Raw genomic sequence first — 23,447 nt, 5'->3', positions numbered from 1 at the left:
CTGCGAGTGAAACGAGGAGCATTAAAATTCATATTCGTCTTTGTCACAAATATTTCGCTGTTTATTTGCGAATGTGTGGCATTTCCCGAGGGTGTAGTTCGGTAGGAACCTAAGAGTACAGTTTTAAATGCTGCGACTAAAATGAGCTGCAGTAATATTTCTAATTTTTTCTCACAATTATTTCTCTCTTTATTTCCGAATATGTAGGCGGCTACAGAGTGACTGGTTAGGCAGGAACCTAAGAGGACAGCTTAAATTCCTACGAGTGAATGGAGAAGCAGTAATAATACATATTCTTCTTTCTCACAAAGTCGGTAGCCGATCATATGGTCGTCGATATTGTGCGTGACTTCGAAATGACGTCACGTTTACGAGACTTCTTGTGAAGTGAGGAGTATCCATGTTGTGTTTGGGTGACCAGCAGTTCACAAGACTTTGTGAAGCTGTGACGTCATTCATTTTGACGTCACCAGCAGTTATCGAACACTGCCGGGAGAAGCGAAAATGGGAAACAGCCAAAGAGCTGACAGTCCCTAACAGTGAGGCAGACATTGTATACAAACGTATATGGTTCGGTTATCCGCTGTTACATGTTTTCGATGACGTTCATCAGCAAAAAGAAACTACCAACGCCGTGGACAAAGAGGTACAAAAAAAATATGCTTGCTTTTCTATAAATGTATCTAATACTGTACAGTAACATTCATCACTACATACAATATTTCGCCACGGTACTTTCCTTGTCGCGTTAAAAAACAGTTTGCAGACTCGTCATTAATTTGTGAGAGATACATGCTTTCTGTGGTTTAAGATTTTAGTGCGCTATAGGATGTGTTGAATTAACTGCACTCACGAGCTTGGTATTTACACATTGTTAGATATTTGTTGGCAGGTGACACACGGAGATTGACGTATTATTAATTTAATAATGTTTACTTCACCAAATTATAAGTAATGGACGAGGATTCGGTCGTTGAAAAGGCAGATAATTTATTCGCGGGAATTATAGTTGGAGTTTATCTAGTTGTTTCAAATTCTGGTATTGCTGCTTGAGGAAGGACATGGACAGTACCATCCCTAACGTTGTTGCCAATAATGAGTTGAACACAAATCTTATTTCCTCTCCCATTTCATGTACCTTGCCTCCTACCAATGTGAACGCCTCAGCTGTACCTAAATTGGTACCTCTTAATGTCGATGAGAGAGGACAAACAGATTCAGGTGTCTGTTCGCGAATTTTCTGTAATTTCCTTCTGTTTAAAGGTGAACATTAGATGACTTTATTAACGTAGATCATAGCCTCATTTTAGATTTTTTTTTAAAGTGGACTGCAACGTATATGAATAGTCAGTATTGTCCAGACCTGTATTAAAAGATCATCTTGGTGCAGGAAGAATGTTCTAAACATTCAGTTAAAACCTGAAATAATTTGTCATGACGAACTATTGTTATTGTTAAAGTTGATGTCAGAAAAATTAAGCGGGTTGATTTCTATTTACAAAAAAGAGATATTCTGTATAAATTAGGAGCAAACTGTATTATTTAGGTTGATCTACTATGAAGTTCGTAAACTATGGCTTTTTCTCATGTGGATGCTTTTCATGTGTGATGTAGGCATCCCTAGTAAGAGCTGTGGAAGAAGTATTTTAAGGGATAGATTCCTCTAAATGTACAAATGTGGCTTTCTAAATTGACTAGACCAAGACAAAATGTAGTGCTATTCATCTGGTTCAACTATGCTAGATATTAGATTTACTTGTCAGCATCCTTGGTGAGAGTTAAGTTATGAGACACTGTTGAATGTTTTGTAGTTACTGTGTGACTCAAGTATTACTATACATAATATACACTGAGATAATAGTGAGTAGTTTGTTACCAAATTTAATGTTTCTGAATTTATTTGTAATTTTAGATAATTACTAACAAAAATGTTCAGTATGGAGTGAAAATTATGTATTTAGACTTCGGGATATGCCAATAGTTCAGTCTTTTCAGTAATCTTTATATTGTTCATAATCATTGACTTTGCCAGCTTGAACAAATAGTCTGAACAGGAAAAGATTACACTTATTTTTATAAATATTGAAAGAAGTAGAGCTGAACGTTGCTGTCAAGCGTACATCGTAACATATTCAAAACCTCCTGAGAAAAAATTAGAATAACAAAACATCAGACTGTGACTGCCATAATTAAAATAAACATAATAATCATGAGTGCAATAACATTGTAACTGAATTCTCATTAATAAAGAGCTTGATCATAGGAAGAGAACTTGAATGATAATTTGAAAGGCCTTGCTTTCCGTATAAGCAAGAACCCACTGACTTTGTCTCTTTCAGTGGAATCCATTAAGTACCTGAAAAATGACATTCTTCATGTTGAAACTTCAGTTGTTCGTCAATAGATGAACTTCATGAATAATAACAACTTTAGTGATTACACAGTAAGTATTTAGCTGCACTCAGCACTTTAATAGAAGCAGACCAACACTTGGAATGTTAACAACCAAAATCATAGGAATTCATGGTGTAATGTAAATGGTCAACAGCATGTTGAATAATATTGCTGCTTGTTACTGTTCAGTATTGCATTATCATATTACCTTATGTGAGGCTTCATTTGACTGAAAGAAATGCTATAATTTGGACCTTACTCTCTTGGCTTGTAAAAGTAATGCAGCCTGCATGAGGTGTCAGGGAAATGTCAGGAGGAGATCACAGGTTTGCCTCCATTGTATGATAATTGGTCATGTAAACATGCAATTCGAGGTTGGGAGTGCCGTACTCCTGAATTGATAGTAATGGAAGATGTTAAAGCAACTTGATACATATGACACAGGCACCTATTATGTGATACATGTTCAATCATGAAACCAAATCTGAGGACTAAATACGTCTTTGTTAATAGAACTGACTAATGATGGAGTCATACCATGGCTCTTATGTGACGAAAAATACACAGCAAAGTCTAATTTATATAACACAATTTTTTCTGTGTTATGAGGTATTAGTCATATTGACCATGCTTGCTCTATTTGTTTCAGGGCTGACACTTGTGTTGGTATGTTGCTGGCAACACACAAGACTGGGCATGAAATGCAGTCTAAAACATCCATTTACTCCTCCAGAAGAGCACTAGATGTAACTTAATAAACAGCCAAAATGACAGTGAAAGTAAAAAATGTGTGCAATTTTGGATGAAATGTTCTAATAGATCTTTACTCCAAAATGGAAGTTGGAATATTTATGTAAGTATAGTGTTGTTTCAGTGAGCAAGTGTGTAACTGTTTCCTACTATAAAAATGGGTATCATATTTGAGCACACTAAAAATATTTTTTAAATGTTGCATCTTGTTGGTCATTTTTTTATGTTTTCACTGAATTTAATAATGAATGTGAACTTATTTTGGTTTCACACAATGTCAAACAATATAATGGTTACCGTCCCCGATGAACCATTGACCTTGCCAAAACTGGGGTGGCTTGAGTGCCTCAATGATACAATAATGCAGATAGTTGTACTGTAGGTGTGACCACAATTGAGGGGTATCTGTGAAGAGGCGAGATAAACAAGTGGTTCCTGAAGAGGGCAGCAGCCTTTCCAGTAATTGCAGGGGCAACAGTTTGGATTACAGACTGATTGGCCTTGAAATACCTGCCAATATGGACTTGTTCTGATGCTGCGAATGGCAGAAGGCAAGATGAGCCTTCAGCGTTCCTTTTTTTTTTTGTTCAGAGATACCATTATTGCTGGACTCTGAAAATGTTCAAAACTGTAGTGAAACTTTTTCAGTTTTGTTTGCACAAAGAAAACTTTCAGCTGTTTCTAGTGAAAAATGAAGTAAATTGAAATTCTCATACAGGAATCTATTTCTTACCCCTCAACAGTACATTTTTTAAAATCTATTCTATAGTTTGGGTTATGTAGTGTAGGCCACAGGAAAGGACCTGGTTAGGTGGTTGAAATAGCAGCTGGTTTTCATTGATTTCAAATTATGATTGAATTTGTGTGTGCGTTTGAGTCATGAGTGTACAAGTTATGGAATCAAGAAGCTTCCTTAATTATGTAGGAGTCATTTGTGTTATTTGTGAATTGTAATGCTCATTTTTATCTTTTACAGTAGAATGTAAGTGTGCTCCCATTATTGGCAGTGTTGTTCAGCTACATATTAACTACAAAAGTTACACGTTGCCCAAATAGTAAAGTTCACTACTGTTAATTATATTCCTTTATAATCCTACTGTTGCATGTCAAAGATATGCTGCTATTTGTAAATTCAAAGAAAGAAAATATTGCACGGTGGTAACACTGCACAATTGACAAAAGTGCAAAGAAACCATCAAGTTTTATATGCAGTTTTTAACTTCAGCACTTCATGTGCACTAAAAATTGTGAAACGTATAATAATAATGTGATAATACAATGCAGAGTGCACTTAAAACACTCAAATATAACTTTCTAGGACTGCACTGAGTAAAAGCCTGTGTCAGTGTCAGTCCCTTCAGTACAGCAAACAATTACTTACTCCACCCTTGTTGAAGCTGACATTTCATATTGGGTCATCTTGTTGGCAAGTGGAACTAAAAATTTTTAATAAAGAAGTCTCTTAATCTGGTATTGTATGATGTATTAAATATTTTCCGTGTGGCATGTGTGAAATGGGTCGCCACCGAATCAAAATATGCCGATACCAGTATTAAAATTAAGTTGTAAATGAAATGCTGGTTAACAATGAAGAATACCATCATTATCAGTGGTTACTAATGCAGGGTTATTAAATTCTATTTTCAGGGTACCTCGTTATAATACATTACAGGCGTAAGCTTCCATAAACACATTTCTGTGACTAATCCTCTCTACACCTTTCCTCTGTAGAACCCAGACCTTAATCAGTGTGTGAGTGATACCCTTCATGTTTCTAAAATGTAGTTTGCAGTTACTCTTGTAATATGTCATTTTGATTTAAAGGTAATGGGTTACAAAGAAATGTGTATATGTTTTCATAATTTCCAGCTTGAGAGCCACTCAATGACATGCTGGAAAGGTAAAAATAGTAAATGAGAAGGAAAAAGTGCATCACCAGTATCTTTGAGTACATATTTAGAGGCAGTGAAAAATTTTCCAGGTCACTCCTCAAATATGAACTTGCAATTTCATATCGTGAATTTGGATTAATATACTGTAGCCAAAATTATGCTGAAACAATAAAAGTTTCTCATTGTGCTAATTCATTAGTTACAATCAGATGACAAGTTCGCACTTTTATAGGTCAGAGAGTGTCACAAGTACTCATTTAAGTAAATATATCTGATATTCATGGTGATACAAAACTAAAATGGTATTATGGCAGTTTACCAATGACACCATGATTCTTCCATGTATTGTTAAGATTGAAACAATGTAATTTGTGGTATTGGTAGAATGTTGTTCAATGGATTATAATTTTCGTGGTTTTTCTGCCTTGGTAATTACTTAATTAAGCTTATTATTATGACACAGAAATGTTGGAATACAAAAGTATTTCATGTGTAAAACATTGTTTGACTTTCATGAGGTGGTGTTAGATGTTGCTTCATCGTGTTTGTAAGTTCTGTTGCTCCAGCCGGAATTGGCATCAGTAGTTGCCCCACTCCCCCTCTTCCAATGACATTCCACTATGTTTCATTTATTGCAAGCTCCGGATTGGCCAGATGTGTATTAACCATGAATAGTTTATTAATTAAACAAATTATAACAAAGCCTGAAGTGTTGTAAATAAAATTGTTTAGTAGCCTCAAGTTGCATACAATTTTCCTTTGACATGTTTCACTCATCAGACCTGAGCATCTTCAAAAGTTTATCAGTCACTCTATGTGACAAAAAAGTGAATCCCCCAAAAGACCATTGGATGTCGATGTAATTTCATACACGAACACATCATCCACAGATATGAAAATAATTAAATTTGCAATTATCTGTGGTAGAACAGTTACCAGAGTGTGTTAGTGTTTTTTTGTGTTCACCATTGTTACCAGTCCTCATAGGGTATATGTCGTCCGAACAGCATCAGATGTCGAGTGATCACCTTGAACTGCACAGAGATGTTGCACACTTGTGTGAGACAATGTTATCAGCATCTTACAGAGTTTGAAAGAAAACTCATTGTTTTCTCCATTTGGCTGACTGGTCAAATTGTGCAGTATTCAGATCTGTTGGGCGCACAAATTTGACAATGGCCGAATATTGGACTGCGTGTGAACTCTGGAGCAGACCTCAAGCTTCCGATAACTGTGTCTGACCACTATAAGGGAGAATCACTGTATTGTGCACCAAGCAAATTGTAACACCTCCACATCTGTGCCTGCTATCGAAGAACAAGTAACAGATTCCGTGCAACAATGTCATCTCACAGCATCGGTCAGATACTGGTAGCAGCTAGGCTAGGGAATTAATGTCCCATGCATAGGTTGCCATTAACACTGCACAAATAGCTGCATTTTGAGTTGTGTTATGGCCAGGAAATGTAGATTGCTGATGAATTGCAGTTCTGCGCTATCCCAGATTACCATAATCAGTGACTATGATGGCAATCTGGAGAGAGTTCCCAGTTCTCCAATGTTTTGGAGAGGGACAATGGTGTTACTTCTAGTGCCACGGTATGAAGCATCAGGTATTACTTCAGGTCATGTCTGGTAGTGATTGAGGAAACTGAGAGCACAGTGGTATATCAGACCTCTTGTGTCTCTGTGTATTACCTCTCAGAGGAACGTATTTTGGTGCCATTTTTCAGCAGAAAAATTCTTGTCGAAATACAGCATATTGATCTGTGAACTGTTTGCATGATGTTGAAGTGCTTCCATGGATGGCAAGATCTTCAGATCTGTCTCTGATAGAACATATGTGGGACGAGCTCGGGCGTCATTTCGATCCCAGTGCCAGTGACCAGGATGTCAAAGGCCAGTTAAAACAGTTGCGGGCCAGCATGCAGTAGGTAGATCAACATATTGATGACTGGGCTCTTACTGACAAGTTATGTATAAAATTGAATAGTTTTTGTTAACATTGAAATATTATCACATACCTTTTCAAACTGTGAAGTTTCATTTTGTTTTCTCCTCCTCTTCTGAATGCTGCTGCTGCTTTTTTTTTTTGTCAGGCGGTGTATTTTACTTGTGGCCAGTGGGTGCTAAATTGCTGGAGATGGACACATTTGACAAGTGAAATGTGTCCAGTAAAGGAGAGTTGTATGTGACTTGTGGCTGCTAAACATTTTTATTATTAACGGTCACTGTTCCCACTCCAGGCGATGGCTGCTCTTGCTGAAGTATTCTGTTACAATTAGGATGAATATTTTTATTTACAATTGACCCAATTTTTGCATGATGATGATGATGATGCTTTCCACCAGAGGACATTCCTGAAATGTTTTTGCACTGATGCAGTTTCCTTTTCAGATAAGTGTGGAGACATTACCCTCGTAACTGGTCCACGGCAGATTTCCCTTCTGTGTATTTGCCAAGCTAAGTGCTAAAGATTGAAAACTTCCATCCCATTGTTTCAGGCGAGTAACGCCTAAGTAATGCAGTGGGCTTTTAGATGTGACTCTTAGCATGTTTTGTAAATGCAGTAAACAGCAGTGTCAGATAAAGTCATATCTGTTTTGGATTGTTAAAGTTCTCTGTTTATATGTGCAACCTAAGGTCTGCATTAACTGAGATTATCAGAAACTTTCTTTGATGTGGTACAGTGTTTTATGTACTGGACTCATATATGGGAGTATTAGGATTCAAATCCCTGCCTGGCTATATGGATTTATATTCTCCGTGGTTTCGCTAAATGGTGTATAGTAAATGCTAGGATAGAAATGTCGTATGAAATTTACTTAACTATTCTACATGAATCTGAGGTGCTCTGTGCCTAAGGTCTAGTTATAAATAAGGCATTTTATCCATGTATTCCCTCCTTTCTTCCATCTTCTGTATTGTACCATTCATCCAGTCATTCATTTCCTAGTACAAGAAGCCCTTAGGACTCTCACATTTGAATAATATGATGTCTGACCCACAATTAAAAGAACCCTCATTCAGTGCAGTCCAGCGATTCATATTAAGACTTAGCTGTTGTATGTGGCTTAGTTACACCAAAAATATATTAGGATGCTTTCATTAGACAAAATTACCTCCAGTCTTCTTGTTACAATTGCAGTTAGGTCATTGCTGTTTGATGATACTGATGTGAATGTAGTGCAAGTAATTATAGTGAATAAGATGATTATTTGCAAAGTTAGGCATTATCAAAATAAATGAATGAGGGATATAGATGCAAATTTAATAATTGATATTGGGATCTGTATGATAGAGAGGGAGCCACAGGCATACACTGAAGATTACATAATTTTAGGTAACATGCGGAGAATATATATGTGGAAGAAGCTTGGAAAATTGTAAAAATTCCATTATAGTAGATACGAATGGCTCAGTGATTATTTCATTACTAAGAAGGTTATCAGGTAAGCTGTGTTTGGCTTAGGACTGAACAACAGATGGTATCAGATTGCCCATCCAAAACTTCTGAAGACTACATAACACACACAATTAGAAGCCTTATCCAGTGTCTCTATTTATAGACAGCTTTTTCTGTCTTTTGCATATCCTCAGACATGGAAACTATAGAACTTGCAGTTTACTGTTTCAAGACCAGGGGTACCCCTGGTAAGGGCCAAAAGTGTTGTCTTTTCCATTTCACATGAAAAGTCAGTTTCTGTAAATTTTAACCATTATCAGTACTGAGAACATTATGCAACAATTGTCATACATTATATTTTTACTGTAACATGTTTCAGGACTACCTTATCCCATTATCCAGAACTATAAAATCAGGAAACAAACTAATACATTGCACCACTACACATATTGACAAATGTATAAAGGAAAAAAAAATTCATATCACCTTGCAGTATAACATGTCTTACAGCTAGCCATTAGACACAATCAAAAGAAAAAAACCAGCAGAAAACATGCATTGTCAAACATATAACTGTTCCTAGAACATCTCGTGTTGGTGTATCATACTCTGAAGATTCAGTTTTAAATTAAAGGCAGCTGAGTAAAATTGCATACAACATGAGGATATTGCACTTTCAGGGTAAATGGGGGCTGCCGTCAAATTTAGAGGAAGTGTAGACTTTTTGTGCTTGAAGAAAGGAATGTGTCTGTATGCTAAATCAGAAGATAGAAGTGCCCAAGGGGCATTTCTGTCGGCGCTGTAATGATGTCCTGGTGCGACAGCAGCTTGTGACAGTAACCCCCCCCCCCTCCCTCCTCCTACAGCGAAATGGGTTGCGCTAGCTCAGTTACCACTCTTTCCCAATGGCCCAGGTACAGCTGCGACATCAGCAGCAATGGGATAGATAGAACCATGGTCAAATTTAATCTGCCTTAGGACTACTTAGATATTTTACTACAAGAAGAAAATGAGATAATATTATCATGGCTCCTCAACTTGATGATAAAGAAAATGAAAATGAAAATGAAGAGTAATAATATTTTTGTGGCACATGATAGTGAAGGTTGTTAAAACATTTTGTAAATGACACCAAATTCAGACTTTATTTTATAGTAGTTTCTGCATGTTTTGTGCCTTCCAGAAAAAAATGCACTCTGTTCACAAAACCCATCAGTTCAGCTGAAAAACTAGCAGTGATGCTTATTTTCTGCTGTAAAACTCAAATTTTGGGTTAAAGTTAGTAAAATAATTTTTTTCTTTGTCACAGTTCTAATTGTTTAACAACTTGTAAAATTTTAACACATCATAGAACATATATTATTCAGAACAAATGTTTACGGATGGCAATTAAACCCCTTCCTGCTACGTGCTGTCACATGTCTCCTTTAAAGTGAAATCAGTGAAATGTTCAGAAAATAGCTGTTTATTAACACTCTCACATATCACTTAGGTAATAACTTCTGCATAATACTGAGTGACTGTGATAAAAGCCCTTATGTACTCCCCACCATCAACAGGTTTACAGCAACGGAGAGAGAGAGAGAGAGAGAGAGAGAGAGAGAGAGAGATATTAAAATAAATTGTATTCATTAAAATGGCAAGCTGCTTTTAAGCTACTTTGAAAATGTAGTAAAACATTAAACAACACTTTAATTTTATTTTTAAAGTAAATACATCATGCTCTGAAGATCACCATCATCAAATATCAGTCTGTTCTGACACTTTTATACTTCTCACTTTTGAGTTCTATGTCCATTACTTAAGTCCTAAATTCCATATGCCTGTTTGACACAACAAAAATAGTGGAATTTTGTGTTCACATAGCCATATCCATGCTCAGCAGAAATAAATTAATATATTTTTCAGTAGGTGCCTCTAGGTATTTTATTTTCAATTCTGGGGATGCTTCCTCTAAAAAAGAAAGCATGAGATACATTTTGTTCTCAACACACTTTTTTTTTCCTCTTACATAAACTTGTGCCACTGGGATAGAGACCTTTGTTTATCTGCACGGAAGTTGTATGTCCATCTGAAGCAGTTAATGGTGCTTGTCTCTATCACTTCAGGCTCTCTCAAGTTAAGTGATATGGCTACAACTTCCATATTGTCTCTTGAATCAGTCACAATGTTTGAAACAATACTGTCAAGTCTTTTCTTCCAACTGAAAGTCAAATATTGGAGACACATCTGCAACAAAACACACAAATGAAATTTTTTTTTTGTATAACCCCGGTTCCCATGACTCCTGAAGATGGGCGTTGACTGTGGATATTGTATCACAGACACAGACCCTTTGATTGTTCAGAGATGTCACTAAACCTGTCCAAAGGTGTAAACAGCCATGTATGAGCAGCGCATATTATGTGGAGGGGGTCCGACATCCGATCAGTTTTAGTCATTACTCTAGGAAGGAGGTACACGGCTCATGTCTCAGTTCAACCATGCCTAGACGGTCAATACCGCAGTTCAATCACATCTACATTGTTACTTTGTGCAAGGAAGGGCTCTCAACAAGGGAAGTGTCCAGGCATCTCGGAGTGAACCAAAGCGATGTTGTTCGGACATGGAGGAGATACAGAGAGACAAGAACTGTTGATGACGTACCTTACTCAGGCCGCCCAAGAGCTACTACTGCAGTGGATGACCACTACTTACGGATTATGGCTTAAAGGAACCCTGACAGCAACACCACCATGTTGAACAATGCTTTTCATGCAGCCACAGGACGTTGTGTTAAGACTCAAACTGTGTGCAATAGCCTGTATGATGCACAACTTCACTCCAGATGTGCATGCCAAGGTCCGTCTTTGCAACTAACACACCATGCAGTGCGGGTACACCTGAAGAGTGCCTGTCGCATATGCCTTCAACCAGACAATTGTAGGAGACTTGTTTGGAGGCAACCCGATCAGGCTGAACGCCTTAGGCACACTGCCCAGTGAGTGCAGCAAGGTGGAGCTTTCCTGCTGGTATGTGGGGCCGACATATGCTGCTGGTGTTCATGGAAGTCGCCATAATGGCTGTACAATACATGAATGCCGTCCTTCGACCAATAGTGCAACCTCATTGGCAGCATATTGGCGAGGCATTCGTCTTCATGGACGACATTTCGCATCTCCATTGTGCACATCTTGTGAATGACTTCCTTCAGAATAATGACATTGCTTGACTAGAGTGGCCAGCATGTTCTCCAGACGTGAACCCTATCAAACATGCCTGGGATAGATTCAAAAGGGCTGTTTATGGCCGACGTGACACACCAACCACCCTGAGGGATCTACGGCAAATCGGCGTTGAGGAGTGGGACAATCTGACCAACAGTGCCTTGATGCACTTGTCGATAGTATGCAACGATGAATGCAGGCATGCATCAATGCAAGAGAATGTGCTACTGGGTATTAGGGGTTCCGGTGTGTACAGAAGTCTGGACCACCACCTGTGAAGGTCTCACTATGTGGTGGTAAAACATGCAATGTGTGGTTTTCATGAGCAATAAAAAGGCTGGAAATGATGGTTATGTTGATCTCTGTTCCAATTTTCTGTACAGGTTCCAGAACTCTCAGAAGTGAGGTGAAGCAAAAATTTTTGTGATGTGTGTATTTTAGTTTGTATTTTAGTTTGTCAAATGTATCAATACAGTGTGTGGAGAAAGTTTAGAGACCTACCTAAATTTCGTTGAAGCAACATGTTACCTAAGTAACACTAATTGAGTCAATGTTTTAAATTATGTAATTGTAGATCTGAATCACAAGTTTATAGTTAAAATTTCACTGCTGTAGTTCTAATACTTTCGGAGATTGTTTTTCCATTTTGTAAGCAGAGCAAAACAAATCCCGTTTCCAGGCTAAAATGTTTTCCTTCTCTAAAACTGCCAGTTATACTGATATTAAATTTTAAATGGCGTTTCATTACACCTTAGCAATCAAAAGAATAATAATGCAAATGGGGGAAAAAATTCCTACTGATTGGGTTACCTCTCAAACAAGATTATTTTTGAATTACACTGTAGGAAATACAGTGACTGGGCACAAGTTTCTTCAAATGATTTTATTATACCATTACTAGTTTTGGGCCTGAGCACATCATCAGATGGTAGGGTTGACTTCCTTTTACATTTGCCATCCTGAAAAGCCCTCCTATAACATGTAAAGGGAGGCTTTTCAGGATGTCACTAATGTAAAAGTAATCGGTGCTACCATCTGACAGTGGGCTCGGATCTGAAACTGGTAATGATATAATAAAATCATTTAAATAAAACTTATGGCTGATTGCAGTATTTCCTACAGTTAGTTTATGAAAACAGCTATGGTGTCCTCCAACCAAAATTGATAAAATAATGTTATTTTTCCTTGGTGAATTCAGTGGCAAAATTGGTCAGTTTTGTTCCATGACAGCTACCGGTTAGCAACACTTAGACGAATGCTGACAACACATCTTTTTTGTCCTTGTCTTTTTATAATGGATCAGCAATCAAAATGAGTCTTAACTGTTGGCAATCGGAATTTATCACAAGACAAAGCTGATTGATTCTGCCACTGAATTTAACGGGAAAAGTTTTGTTTGAGAGGTGGTGAAATGAGTAGTTAGTATTTGTATGATATTTAAGTTGTAATAAAACAGTAGTAAAAATTTTATAGCTGTAGGAGTAGCAGTTTTTGAGAAAGGAAAAGTTGTAATAAAAAGAAACAGGATTTTTTAATGCCGTTCACAAAATGCTAAAACATTCCATTATTAGAGCTACAGCAGTGAAATTTAACTGAAAACTCATAATTAAGATGTCTAGTAATGTGGTGTAAAACACTGACTGAAATGCTGTTACTATTTCCTGCAAGCACGTAAGCAGTCCAAATTTATTTTTCCTGATGCTGAAAAAACAAACCACTGGCAGAGGATAGTAGTATGCTTAAAATCAATAAATTTACTTACTGTCTTCTGTGTTGAACTTTGCCGAGGAAAACCTAGTGATCATACAAAACCCGTTTCTTTGGCTGCAATGAGACATTTGATCCTCTTCTGCATTCTTTCTCTTATATTTCTACTACATGAGTCCCTAATATTTCTCCATATGTTCTTGAAAATATCACTTAAATACCATGAAATATAGACTTATTAAAGATAAAAGCATATTAGCTTCATTATCTTTTTTTCAGATTTTTAGCAACAGGAGAATCTTTTTCCATCTCTAGTATATTTCTTCTGAATATCTATAGAATACTTCCACAGAATTGTGGAAGAAATCACTGTCTGCGTCCAAAAACGTTCTCCTATTTATTTCCAGTTACTTGAACAGAAAAACTTTTCAAACAAGGAAAGGAATTTTCGACAAAATGGCAGTTTTCCAACTGACGTCCCTGGAACAAAGTGCCTTTGTTCTTACGATGCTTTAAATCTAAAGACACTGATACCAAGAGACTAACTCACTGGGTATTACTTTCTGTGAGTGTCTCATTGTAGTTTTCTTTGTGAAGACATCATGTGACAAAAATAGGTAGAACACTTCAGTCGCACAGCTTTTGTCACCACACTGGTCGCTGGTGCAGTGCTGCAACGGTGTCCGCACCAGCCACGCGTAGCAGCCAAAACCCAAACTGCGCATGTGTAAGCAGGCAGCCCCTTTCATTGCTGTCGCACTTTTAGTTTTAATCTACAATGCATGTTACTTGCTGGGGTTTTATTTTTGACTGTGCCTAATGGCGTATAAGTTTTAACATATGTTATACTACAGGATGATATAAATATTTTTGTGAGGTTGTTAGCGCATATAGTATTGCAATGTATTGATGTTTCCTTGTTTTATGGCACTGTATAGTGGGATAACACAGTTCTGAAATATGTTGTGGTAAAAATATCAAGTTTGACAACTGATGTGTAACGTTCTTAGTACAGATTCATGAGACATTTGCACAATGGCTTCAAACAGGTAATGACTATCACTGACTCTGTAAATTCCCACAGTTCCATATGGAAGACACTGTACTAATAAAGTGCCAATGAGGTTCCCGAATTTAATGTTTTATGTGAAATTCATGTTGTTTCCACAGCTGAAAGATCTGAAGTTGGGGACACTTGTGAAAGTTGGTCCTGAAGTGCCCCAGTGGTAGGACCTACAGTGTAGACAGGGCTTTCATGTTAGAGAGAAAATAGCCCAGGACATGGAGAACACCACCTCTATCCATTTACAGTGCATGTATTCATTAAAGGAAATGAATAGGCTGATGAACGTTTAAAAATAATGAAAAGGAGCCACTATGGCGTAATGTCAAGCTGCTGCACACTGTCCTCTCACTTTCAAGAAAGATCATGTTTCAGCATTAAACCTCCTTATCCATTGTTATTTAGTGCATTAATTTAGAACTGCACTACCTTGAAACATCTTGGGTTGTGTACTCGTGAATAATCAGTGCATTGGTTTAGGATGGATGGGAGGAATGTGTCAAAAACAAGCTGGTAGCATAAGTTAAAAAAAGCTGTATGTGGCTGTAAGTTAAGTAATAACGGAGTTGCAAAATTGATTGATAACAGAGACCTACATTCTGGTTCTGTGTAGTAGACTGTCCATTCTCACTTCCTCTGCCTGTTAAATCCACCTGCCCTTACCTGCTCTGCAGTTCTACATCTACATTTATACTCCGCAAGCCACCCAACGGTGTGTGGCGGAGGGCACTTTACGTGCCACTGTCATTACCTCCCTTTCCTGTTCCAGTCGCGTATGGTTCGCGGGAAGAACAACTATCTGAAAGCCTTCGTGCGTGCTCTAATCTCTCTAATTTTACATTCGTGATCTCCTCGGGAGGTATAAGTAGGGGGAAGCAATATATTAGATACCTCATCCACAAACGCACCCTCTCGAAACCTGGCGAGCAAGCTACACCGCGATGCAGAGCGCCTGTCTTGCAGAGTTTGCCACTTGAGTTTGTTAAACATCTCCGTAACGCTATCACAGTTTCCAAATAACCCTGTGACGAAACATGCTTGCACTGTGCTCAAAGTGGTGTGGCATAGTTACTCTTTGCATTAACTGAAACAACTCAGGAAGAGGTTCTTACACCACCAAACAAATAACACACTACTCAGCTATTAACACACTGTATTGTTGAGACCCCTATGTCTTCCTATTAGGTTGGTGTATAGTAATAAGGTAATAAGATAGATGGGAACACACAGTTGCAACACACCAAAATTCCTGGGAACAGTATGGTAGCTGTTAATTCTGATTGATAAGAAGCACTATTCAAATTTTATGCACTAGCAATGTCCCTCTGAGGTCACCATAACAGCACTGCCACACAGGACTTTGAAAAGGAAATGCCAGGTTACATATGAATCTGCTTAACATCTACACACCATATTATCCAAGATAACAGAAACTGACACCCAAAGCAATGACCAAAATGGTCATCCGCAGCTATTCAACACAACACTCAAAGTGTTTGAAATAGGGTAGTAAGCATTAACCTACTTACCACGAGCAAGGTGAGATGACGGAACAATGTGATAAACTTTGTTCGTTTAAGCCAACCATGGCCAAGGCTGTAAGTAGTGTCACAGTCAAAAATATAACTTCAAAACAATGCTTCCTACATGACTGTTCATATTTTGACTGTATCAAAATAAGAAAAACAATCTGAAAGATTATTGGATCCTTGAGGTGGAAATGCCATCAGTTCCTTGTCCACCCTCAGATCAGATCATATATCCTTTCCGTTCCTATTCCTCTATAGTGAGTAGATCGTCCAGGATGTAAAACATGTCAGAGGAACAATGGTACACAATAAATATTTACTACGAAAAACGAATGTGCTAATGTATACCTTCCACATATCCCAAGTGGAATGATAGTCATGGATGTGGAATGAGTCAAAACATATTTTCATATATGAGGTGATAAGCAGTGAATAGAAGAATCAACCTTCCCAGTATCAGCACCCTTTGTAAATCTGAACACATCATTATCTGTAAAGTAAGATCTACCATCTGCAACTTTGAAAGAATGGCGGACAGATAGTTACTGTTGAATGATTGATTTATTGTTTTTGAGACCTTCAACAATCCTATATATAACAATTAGAGATGAATACGATATACTACTCTAAACTGCGTACACCAATGAGGGCAAACAATGTGAAACAGAGATTAAAATGCATCAATGAAGAAAAATTGAATATGTGTGTGGCTGTTCATAATAAATAAGTGGACCAACTACTGACACAAAAATTTCCTCCTTGTTATTTCAGGAAAGAGCCTTAATATCACTTGGTATGTTAAAATTTGCTTCACACTTACCTCATCAATACCTAAACTAAATGGCATATCCCCTGTCAAAGACCTTCTTACCTGTACAATGAAAGGCCAAAAAAAATTGCCCGGCCCAAATAATTTAGAGTCCAAGAATAGAGCATTGCACATGTTCAAGTTCAGAAGTGCCAGTGTTTACAACTCTAGTGGTCTGTGGAGCTTTGGTGTTTACATTGTCAAATAGTAGTAGTACAATAGTTAGGATGCAGCACATGTCAAGATCCATTGCAGTTTAGCTCATTGTATCATTTCCTTTGAAAATCATTATTCAAGCATGTAGAAACAGTTGAAATGTAAGAACTCCACAACACTAGAATTACTATGACAAGTGTTTCACATCTGTTTCAGTGGTTGAGTGGATAGGCTGACGGGTTATGAGCATAAAGGATGAGCGTTCCAATCTAACTGGAGTCAACTATCATTTTATTTATTTATTTATGCCTGTGCAGGCAATATTTTAAGCCTCAATTCTGTACAAACAGTGCAGTTGTAGGCTTTTCTAGCTTCCATATTCTTTCAAAAGATTCAGTTTTATAGTAGTCTAGTCTTTAAACAGACAAGTGGTCGTAGTAGAAACATTGAAAATGGATGTATTTATTTGCAATTACTTCGATTGCCATCTGGTGTGCCTTTAGTTTTCAGCAAAGAGAAACATATCAGCTGATTAGAATATTTCTTGAAGTCCTTAAGCAGAGTTTACATGACCTAGTGGACATGCCTTCCAGCATCTATTGTTTCCAGTAAAATATTCGTTAGTCAACTACAGTAGGCCTCTTCTATCATTATGCTAAAAAGGAGAGATAGGTAGTTCCTTGGTAGTGTGTCCACTTACTGTTCTGGTAGCTGTAGTATGTGCGAGAGCAAATTCACTGCACCCTTTTTTTTATCGCATTGCAAGTGTTTCATGCTTTATTTACTTTTTGTTATTAAATTTTATGTTTTATCTCTTTTAATGTTCTCTTCAGTAAATAACTAATTATGGTTTGTGAATTTGATGTCTAAAGACAATCTTCCTTGGGCTGACCTCCCATAACAATAAAAATTATCTTCCTTGAAGGGTGATATTCGTCTAATCTCCCATAAAAATACAAATAATATAGCTGTCAATAGATTTGTATTTTGAAATTAATATTGTTGGCCTAATAACTATTCAGACCTTTTACAGAAAATAAAATAAAATGAAGAGTAAGCTAAGTATAACTTCAGTATTTTGTCCACGTTCCATTGGCATCACGAACAGCTTGGATCCTTTGAAGCATAGAATTGACAAGTCTATGGAAAAAGTAGTCATCCATGGCATTTATCTCCCATGAAGAATGAACCAAATCTCATAGGGCATTCACTGTTCCCGGAGGAGGATGTGGCCAATTGTCCCAAAGAGTCTTCTTAAGTTGTGATTGAGATCAGGTGATTTTTAGAGGCCTCAGAAGGCAATGAATAATATTCTCCCTCCAGTGAAACCAGCTCTGTATTCTAATGCTTGTGTGTGATGGAGCATGATTATCATGTTGGTAAGTGAGATGTCCTTCGGGGCACCAAAGTTGAGCTCCAGGGGTGGTTCCTGCACCCATGTAAGATGTCCAGCCCCAACATTTCACATCTTTGTGTTCACTTCTAGCCTGTGTGACCACAAAGTGCACACCATATCATTGCCCATCTGTGCGGTAAACAAGAGCAGGACCTCTTCTCATGGACTCGATTGTGCATTCATCTGAGAAAGTGACTTTCCTCCTATTGACATCTTCCCAGGAACTCAGTTGCTAGTCTATACAAAGATTGTTAGTCAGACAACAGTTCCTTGATAAGGACATGACGGAACCCGATTCCGTGGTCCTTTAATCTTCTGAGAGCCATCCTCGGTGAGTCCAGGAAATGTGAAGCTCTCCTTAGTTCTCGGATGAGTGACAAAGGAGCATTCTGAGCCACAGTCACCGGTTTTTCATTGTCTCCATTTAGAGACTCGAGGTCTTCCAGGTATTGGGTGTCTTGCTACCTGACCATTCTCTCTAAATAGTCTAAACCATCTTCTTGCTGTGGAAGCATAAACACCATAATGATGCACTAAAACTGTTTTCAAAGAAAGCAGTTATTCACTCGCAAACATTCACATCAGCCATTTCGAAGCAGACCTATGATGTATACCAACCATCTGATACATTTCTCTTAGCTGAAAAGTATAGAGGTACCAGGTAACAGTCTAAGTAATTACAAATAAATACATCAATTTTCAATATTTTTACTATGATCATTTGTCTGTTTGTTTAAAGAGTGAACTATTATAAAATTGAATATTTTGAAAGAACCTAGAAAAGTCTAAAACTGCACAATTTGTAGCGAATTAAGGTTTAAAATATTACCTGCACAGGTCAGAAAAAAAATTACATTTGTCTCCAGTTAGATTAGAACACTAGTCCTTTACGTTCGTAAACTGTCAGCCTATCCACTCAGCAACTGAAACAGATGTGGAACACTCATCATTGTAGCAATTCTACTCATGTGGAGTTCTTATATTTCAACATGCTTGAATAATGATTTTCAAAAGAACTGGTATGATGTGTTAAACTGCAAAGAATCGGGACATTATTATTGCTTCTATCTGACAATGTAAACACCAAGCTGAAGTTCCACAGACCACTATAGTTGTGAACACTGGCACTTCTGAACTTGGACATGTGCAATGCTCTTTTCTCGGACTCTAAATTATTTGGGCCGGGCAATCTTTTTGCCTCTCATTGTACACGTAAGATGATAATTGCCAGGTGATATGTCATTTAGTTTAGGAAATGGTGAGGTGAGTGTGAAGCAAATTTTAACATCCCACGTGATATTAAGGCTCTTTCCTGAAAAGGCAAGGAGGAAATTTGTGTCAGAGTAGCTGGTTCACTCATTATTATGAACAGCCACATATATTCAGTTTTTATATATGTATATTCACTGATGCATTTTAATCTCTTTCAAATTTTCTGCACTTATTGGTATATATATTTTAGAGAACACACTATATCAACCAGTCAACAGTAACTGTGTGTCGCCATTCTTTCAAAGTTGCCGATGGTAGATCTTAGTTTACAGACAGCGATATATCTCTGTACCATCTATGTTGACGTCATTCTGTGGGTGAAGTGCTATTATCTCATAACATAGTCCATATTGAATTGACTTTCCACTGTGTAGCACTGAAGGAAATTTAGGGAAGTTGAAACACATCTTTAAACAATATAACTGAGTGCTGGATTGGACACAAACCTGGACACATGCTACAATCCATGTTAGAGGCGCAGTTATAATGTGCCAGGAATTTCATAATAGCATACAGTCCACTGCAGAGTGAGGAAAGAAGTTTCTCCACTGGATTCGCAAGTCTAAGGGTAAGGAATGTACCAGGTGCAGATACAATGAAACTTATCATTGGCCACAGGCAATAGAAAGCTCAGTTCCACTGTAAATCCCAACAATGTGTTCAATAATCACTGTGCATTATCTGTGAATTGTCCTCTGTGCTCTAAATAAGGCCTGGTGTCTTTATAGTTAGTGGCACTTTTTGGCCTTCTTGCATTGCTTTGGTATTCTGCCATAATATTGCATACGCCATCAAAATTCCATTTTGAATCTTTTGCCCACAATAAATTAATAGTTCTGTGTACTTCATCATCAGAGGAAGTTTCCAGCTGATTCACCATTTTCCTCCTTATATGCAATATCACTAGTTCCTGTTCAAATTACTCTTAAAAGGCAGTTATCAGCTGACTTCACAGTCAGTATGAATGCTGATATTGTTGTTCGTAACTGTCTTTTGTATTATCTGCTGTATTTTTGAGTGAATGGAATGATGTAGAAGTAATTGTTGTTCCATTGAACATGGTTATTTTTTTCTTAGATTGCAACAATATAGTGAGCAATTTGTCTCTGCTACTAATTGTGGAATGTAGTAATTTTTAGCATTTGAATGAACAGTTTGCTTCATTCTACTTGCATTGTTCTGTTTGTACCAATCCTAAAGCATTGTCATTGTATTCTAGTTTTCATGAAACTCCAAAAATGTTTATTTCAGGACCAAGACTTTTAACAAAAATGCATAAAATAGTTTAATCTGCCAAGGAAAGTAATTTATATGTTGTGCAACAATATTAATTTTATGTTTTTACTTTTATGTCCAGGAGTGACCATGGTGACCAATTAAAACCTAGAAGGAAGACAAAAATTTGCAGAAGATTCACAATAATTTGCATGCAGAATTAATGCTGGCCATATAGTGAACTGTGGTAGTTCTGAAGTTTTTGGTCATTGGTTGTGGAGGCAGTTGGAGAGTTAATATCAATATGAGCAAAGAACAGGATAATGGACTGACAGTCTGTAAATGTACTATATTCTCTGAAGTGAGATTTAAAACTTATCATGAACTTAAGGACATTGTAGTAACTTCCATAAAACTCATGTTACTATATTACAAATAATTGTGAAAGTGAAAGCAATGAAGATTTGTTAATTGAACAGTCAACTTTAATATACAATCTGTTTTTATGCAGAGAACAGTTTGGAATTGTATTGTTTGTAACCCATCCTTCAATTAAAAGTTCATATCATTTTGAGAAGCAGAATGCTTCATATGCAGAGTCAAAGTGTTTCATAAGTTTGTACTCGTCAGACAGGTTAAGAGAGCCTGACGTACCTAGTATTAAGAGGCATAGGTGTGTCACAAACAGCATGGTTCCAGAACCATAGTTTCCTTTTCCTAGCAAAGAAGAGGAAAAAGATGTGGAAAATGAGGTGCATCGTAATGTGTACAACCTAAGAAAGATCCATTATGAAGAAGGAATGGAAGTCTGGACAGAAGAAATGTCAGTGAATTTAAGGAATTTTGCAGATACATATTTTTCTCTTCTTGATAGATCAGCGCTCTATGACTGACTAATTAGCCTCCCTAATCTCAAAAATTATAAGTTAACATTTCTTTTCAGTTTCTTTCCTTCCTGTATATGGTGGGTCTTAGTTAGAACTTCTTCCACAGTAATAATCTTTTATTTTTGAAAGCTTAGAATTGCAACAGTTTGTGGGTTTTGTCAACTGGCTAATATTTCCATCTTGTTTCAAAAGTACATCTGCTTCACCATTGTTTCGATTGAATAATGTAGTTGAAGTGAAATAAGACACACAAAAAACTTAGACAGCAAAGGAATGTGGTGTGAAGGTAAGAGTGAAAAATTTGATGAGATTTCTATGCAAGGTATTTTTTCTTTACAGACACAAGGTCATGGGATATAAACCAACTGAGATATTGTCATAACTAGACTACAGCCATGAATTTATTAAATGAAGTCTTCATCTTTTCCCACTTACGCTTTTTTCATGTAGACCTCTTCTTGGTTACACAACTATACTGTCATTATTATTATTATCATTATTATTGTTGTTGTTGTTGTTGTTGTGTGTTAAGTTAGAACAAGGTGCCATACTTAAGAAAATATCCATATGATGTACTTCCATTTGTTGTGTTTTACAAATTGTACTGTTCTCCATAGTTTGACATTGGTGTAACAAATACAGCTGAAGTAGGGAAAAATGTACTGTTCTCCATAGTTTGACATTGGTGTAACAAATACAGCTGAAGTAGGGAAAAATGTCACCTTCATCTAATCAGTGGAAAATTTTCTCGTCTCTCTGTACACTGCCTCTTCTCTGTCCTCACCCTCATCCCTAGTTGTAGTAACTTATAGTCTATTGAAGAAAAGATTAATTCATTAATAGCAGAGAGAAAAAGCATATGAAGGTAATGGATAAGATTTGAAAGACCTGGGTAGAAAGCAAATAATGTTAGGTGTTAAGCATCCAATACTAAAACCATTGCTGAGTGTTCGGATCTTGTTTTTCTACAGTGTCCACACCTGGGACAATTGTCTGAGGGATGTGGACGAGAGGCTTACCAATGTTATCAGTCCTTTATGTGCCTGTGAACCACTCGATGTTTCAACTATACAGTGAGTGGCTATATTTATTCCTTTCATTGTTAAAAATGATAATGCTCCACAATATGAAAGATAAGGAAAACAATAATTGAATGCTTGTATAATGGGACAACAGGCAGTTGTTGTTGTTCCTATGGGGTAATAAAGTAAGACAGGTACAAAATGCAGAAAATATTTCTAAGGTGCTATTTTTGTATCAACTTTTATAACCTTTCTTTATTTTACTCACAATCAACAATAATGACAATACTGTTCGCAAACCTTGATAAAAGTTCATTACATTCCAAATTTGTTTTCACCTCTTGGTGTTTCACCAAGAAAAATTGTATTTAAATCTTAAATATTCTCTGTAATTCTCTCCGCTCTGCTGTCCACTCAAAGCATCTCTAATAAATCAAAGAATTGCATTTTGGAGGATGGCAGCTGAAACTCCCATTTGATCACACTGGTTTAGGTATTTCTTGGTTTCCTTCACTTGCTTAAGATGAATGATGGGATGGTTGCTTCAAAGAGGACACTGCTGATTTCTTTCCCTGTCTTTTCCCAATCAAAGTTTGTGCTTAGTCTGTCACAATGTCACCATCAATGAGCCATTACAACCTAACCTCTGTTCCTTCATTTAAATAAGGGATTCAAGATACCTTAATTGATCCAAGTGTTTCTCGACCTTTTTGCCCCCAATTCCAGTTTGGAGTTAATTTAAAA

General features: G+C 37.1%; 1 long non-coding RNA gene across 1 annotated transcript; it reads left to right on the top strand.

The window, feature by feature from the left end:
* The first annotated feature begins 380 nt into the window (after positions 1–380).
* On the top strand, positions 381–22,402 carry LOC126299482 (uncharacterized). Its single transcript, XR_007552817.1, has 3 exons — positions 381–646; positions 3,044–3,247; positions 20,937–22,402. It is a non-coding gene; the product is annotated as an uncharacterized LOC126299482 (long non-coding RNA).
* Positions 22,403–23,447: the final 1,045 nt, after the last annotated feature.

The sequence above is a fragment of the Schistocerca gregaria genome, chromosome X (assembly GCF_023897955.1).
Source record: "Schistocerca gregaria isolate iqSchGreg1 chromosome X, iqSchGreg1.2, whole genome shotgun sequence".
NCBI lineage: Eukaryota > Metazoa > Arthropoda > Insecta > Orthoptera > Acrididae > Schistocerca > Schistocerca gregaria.
Note: the sequence above shows the minus strand (reverse complement) of the source record. Positions and strands in the feature narration are given on the sequence as shown.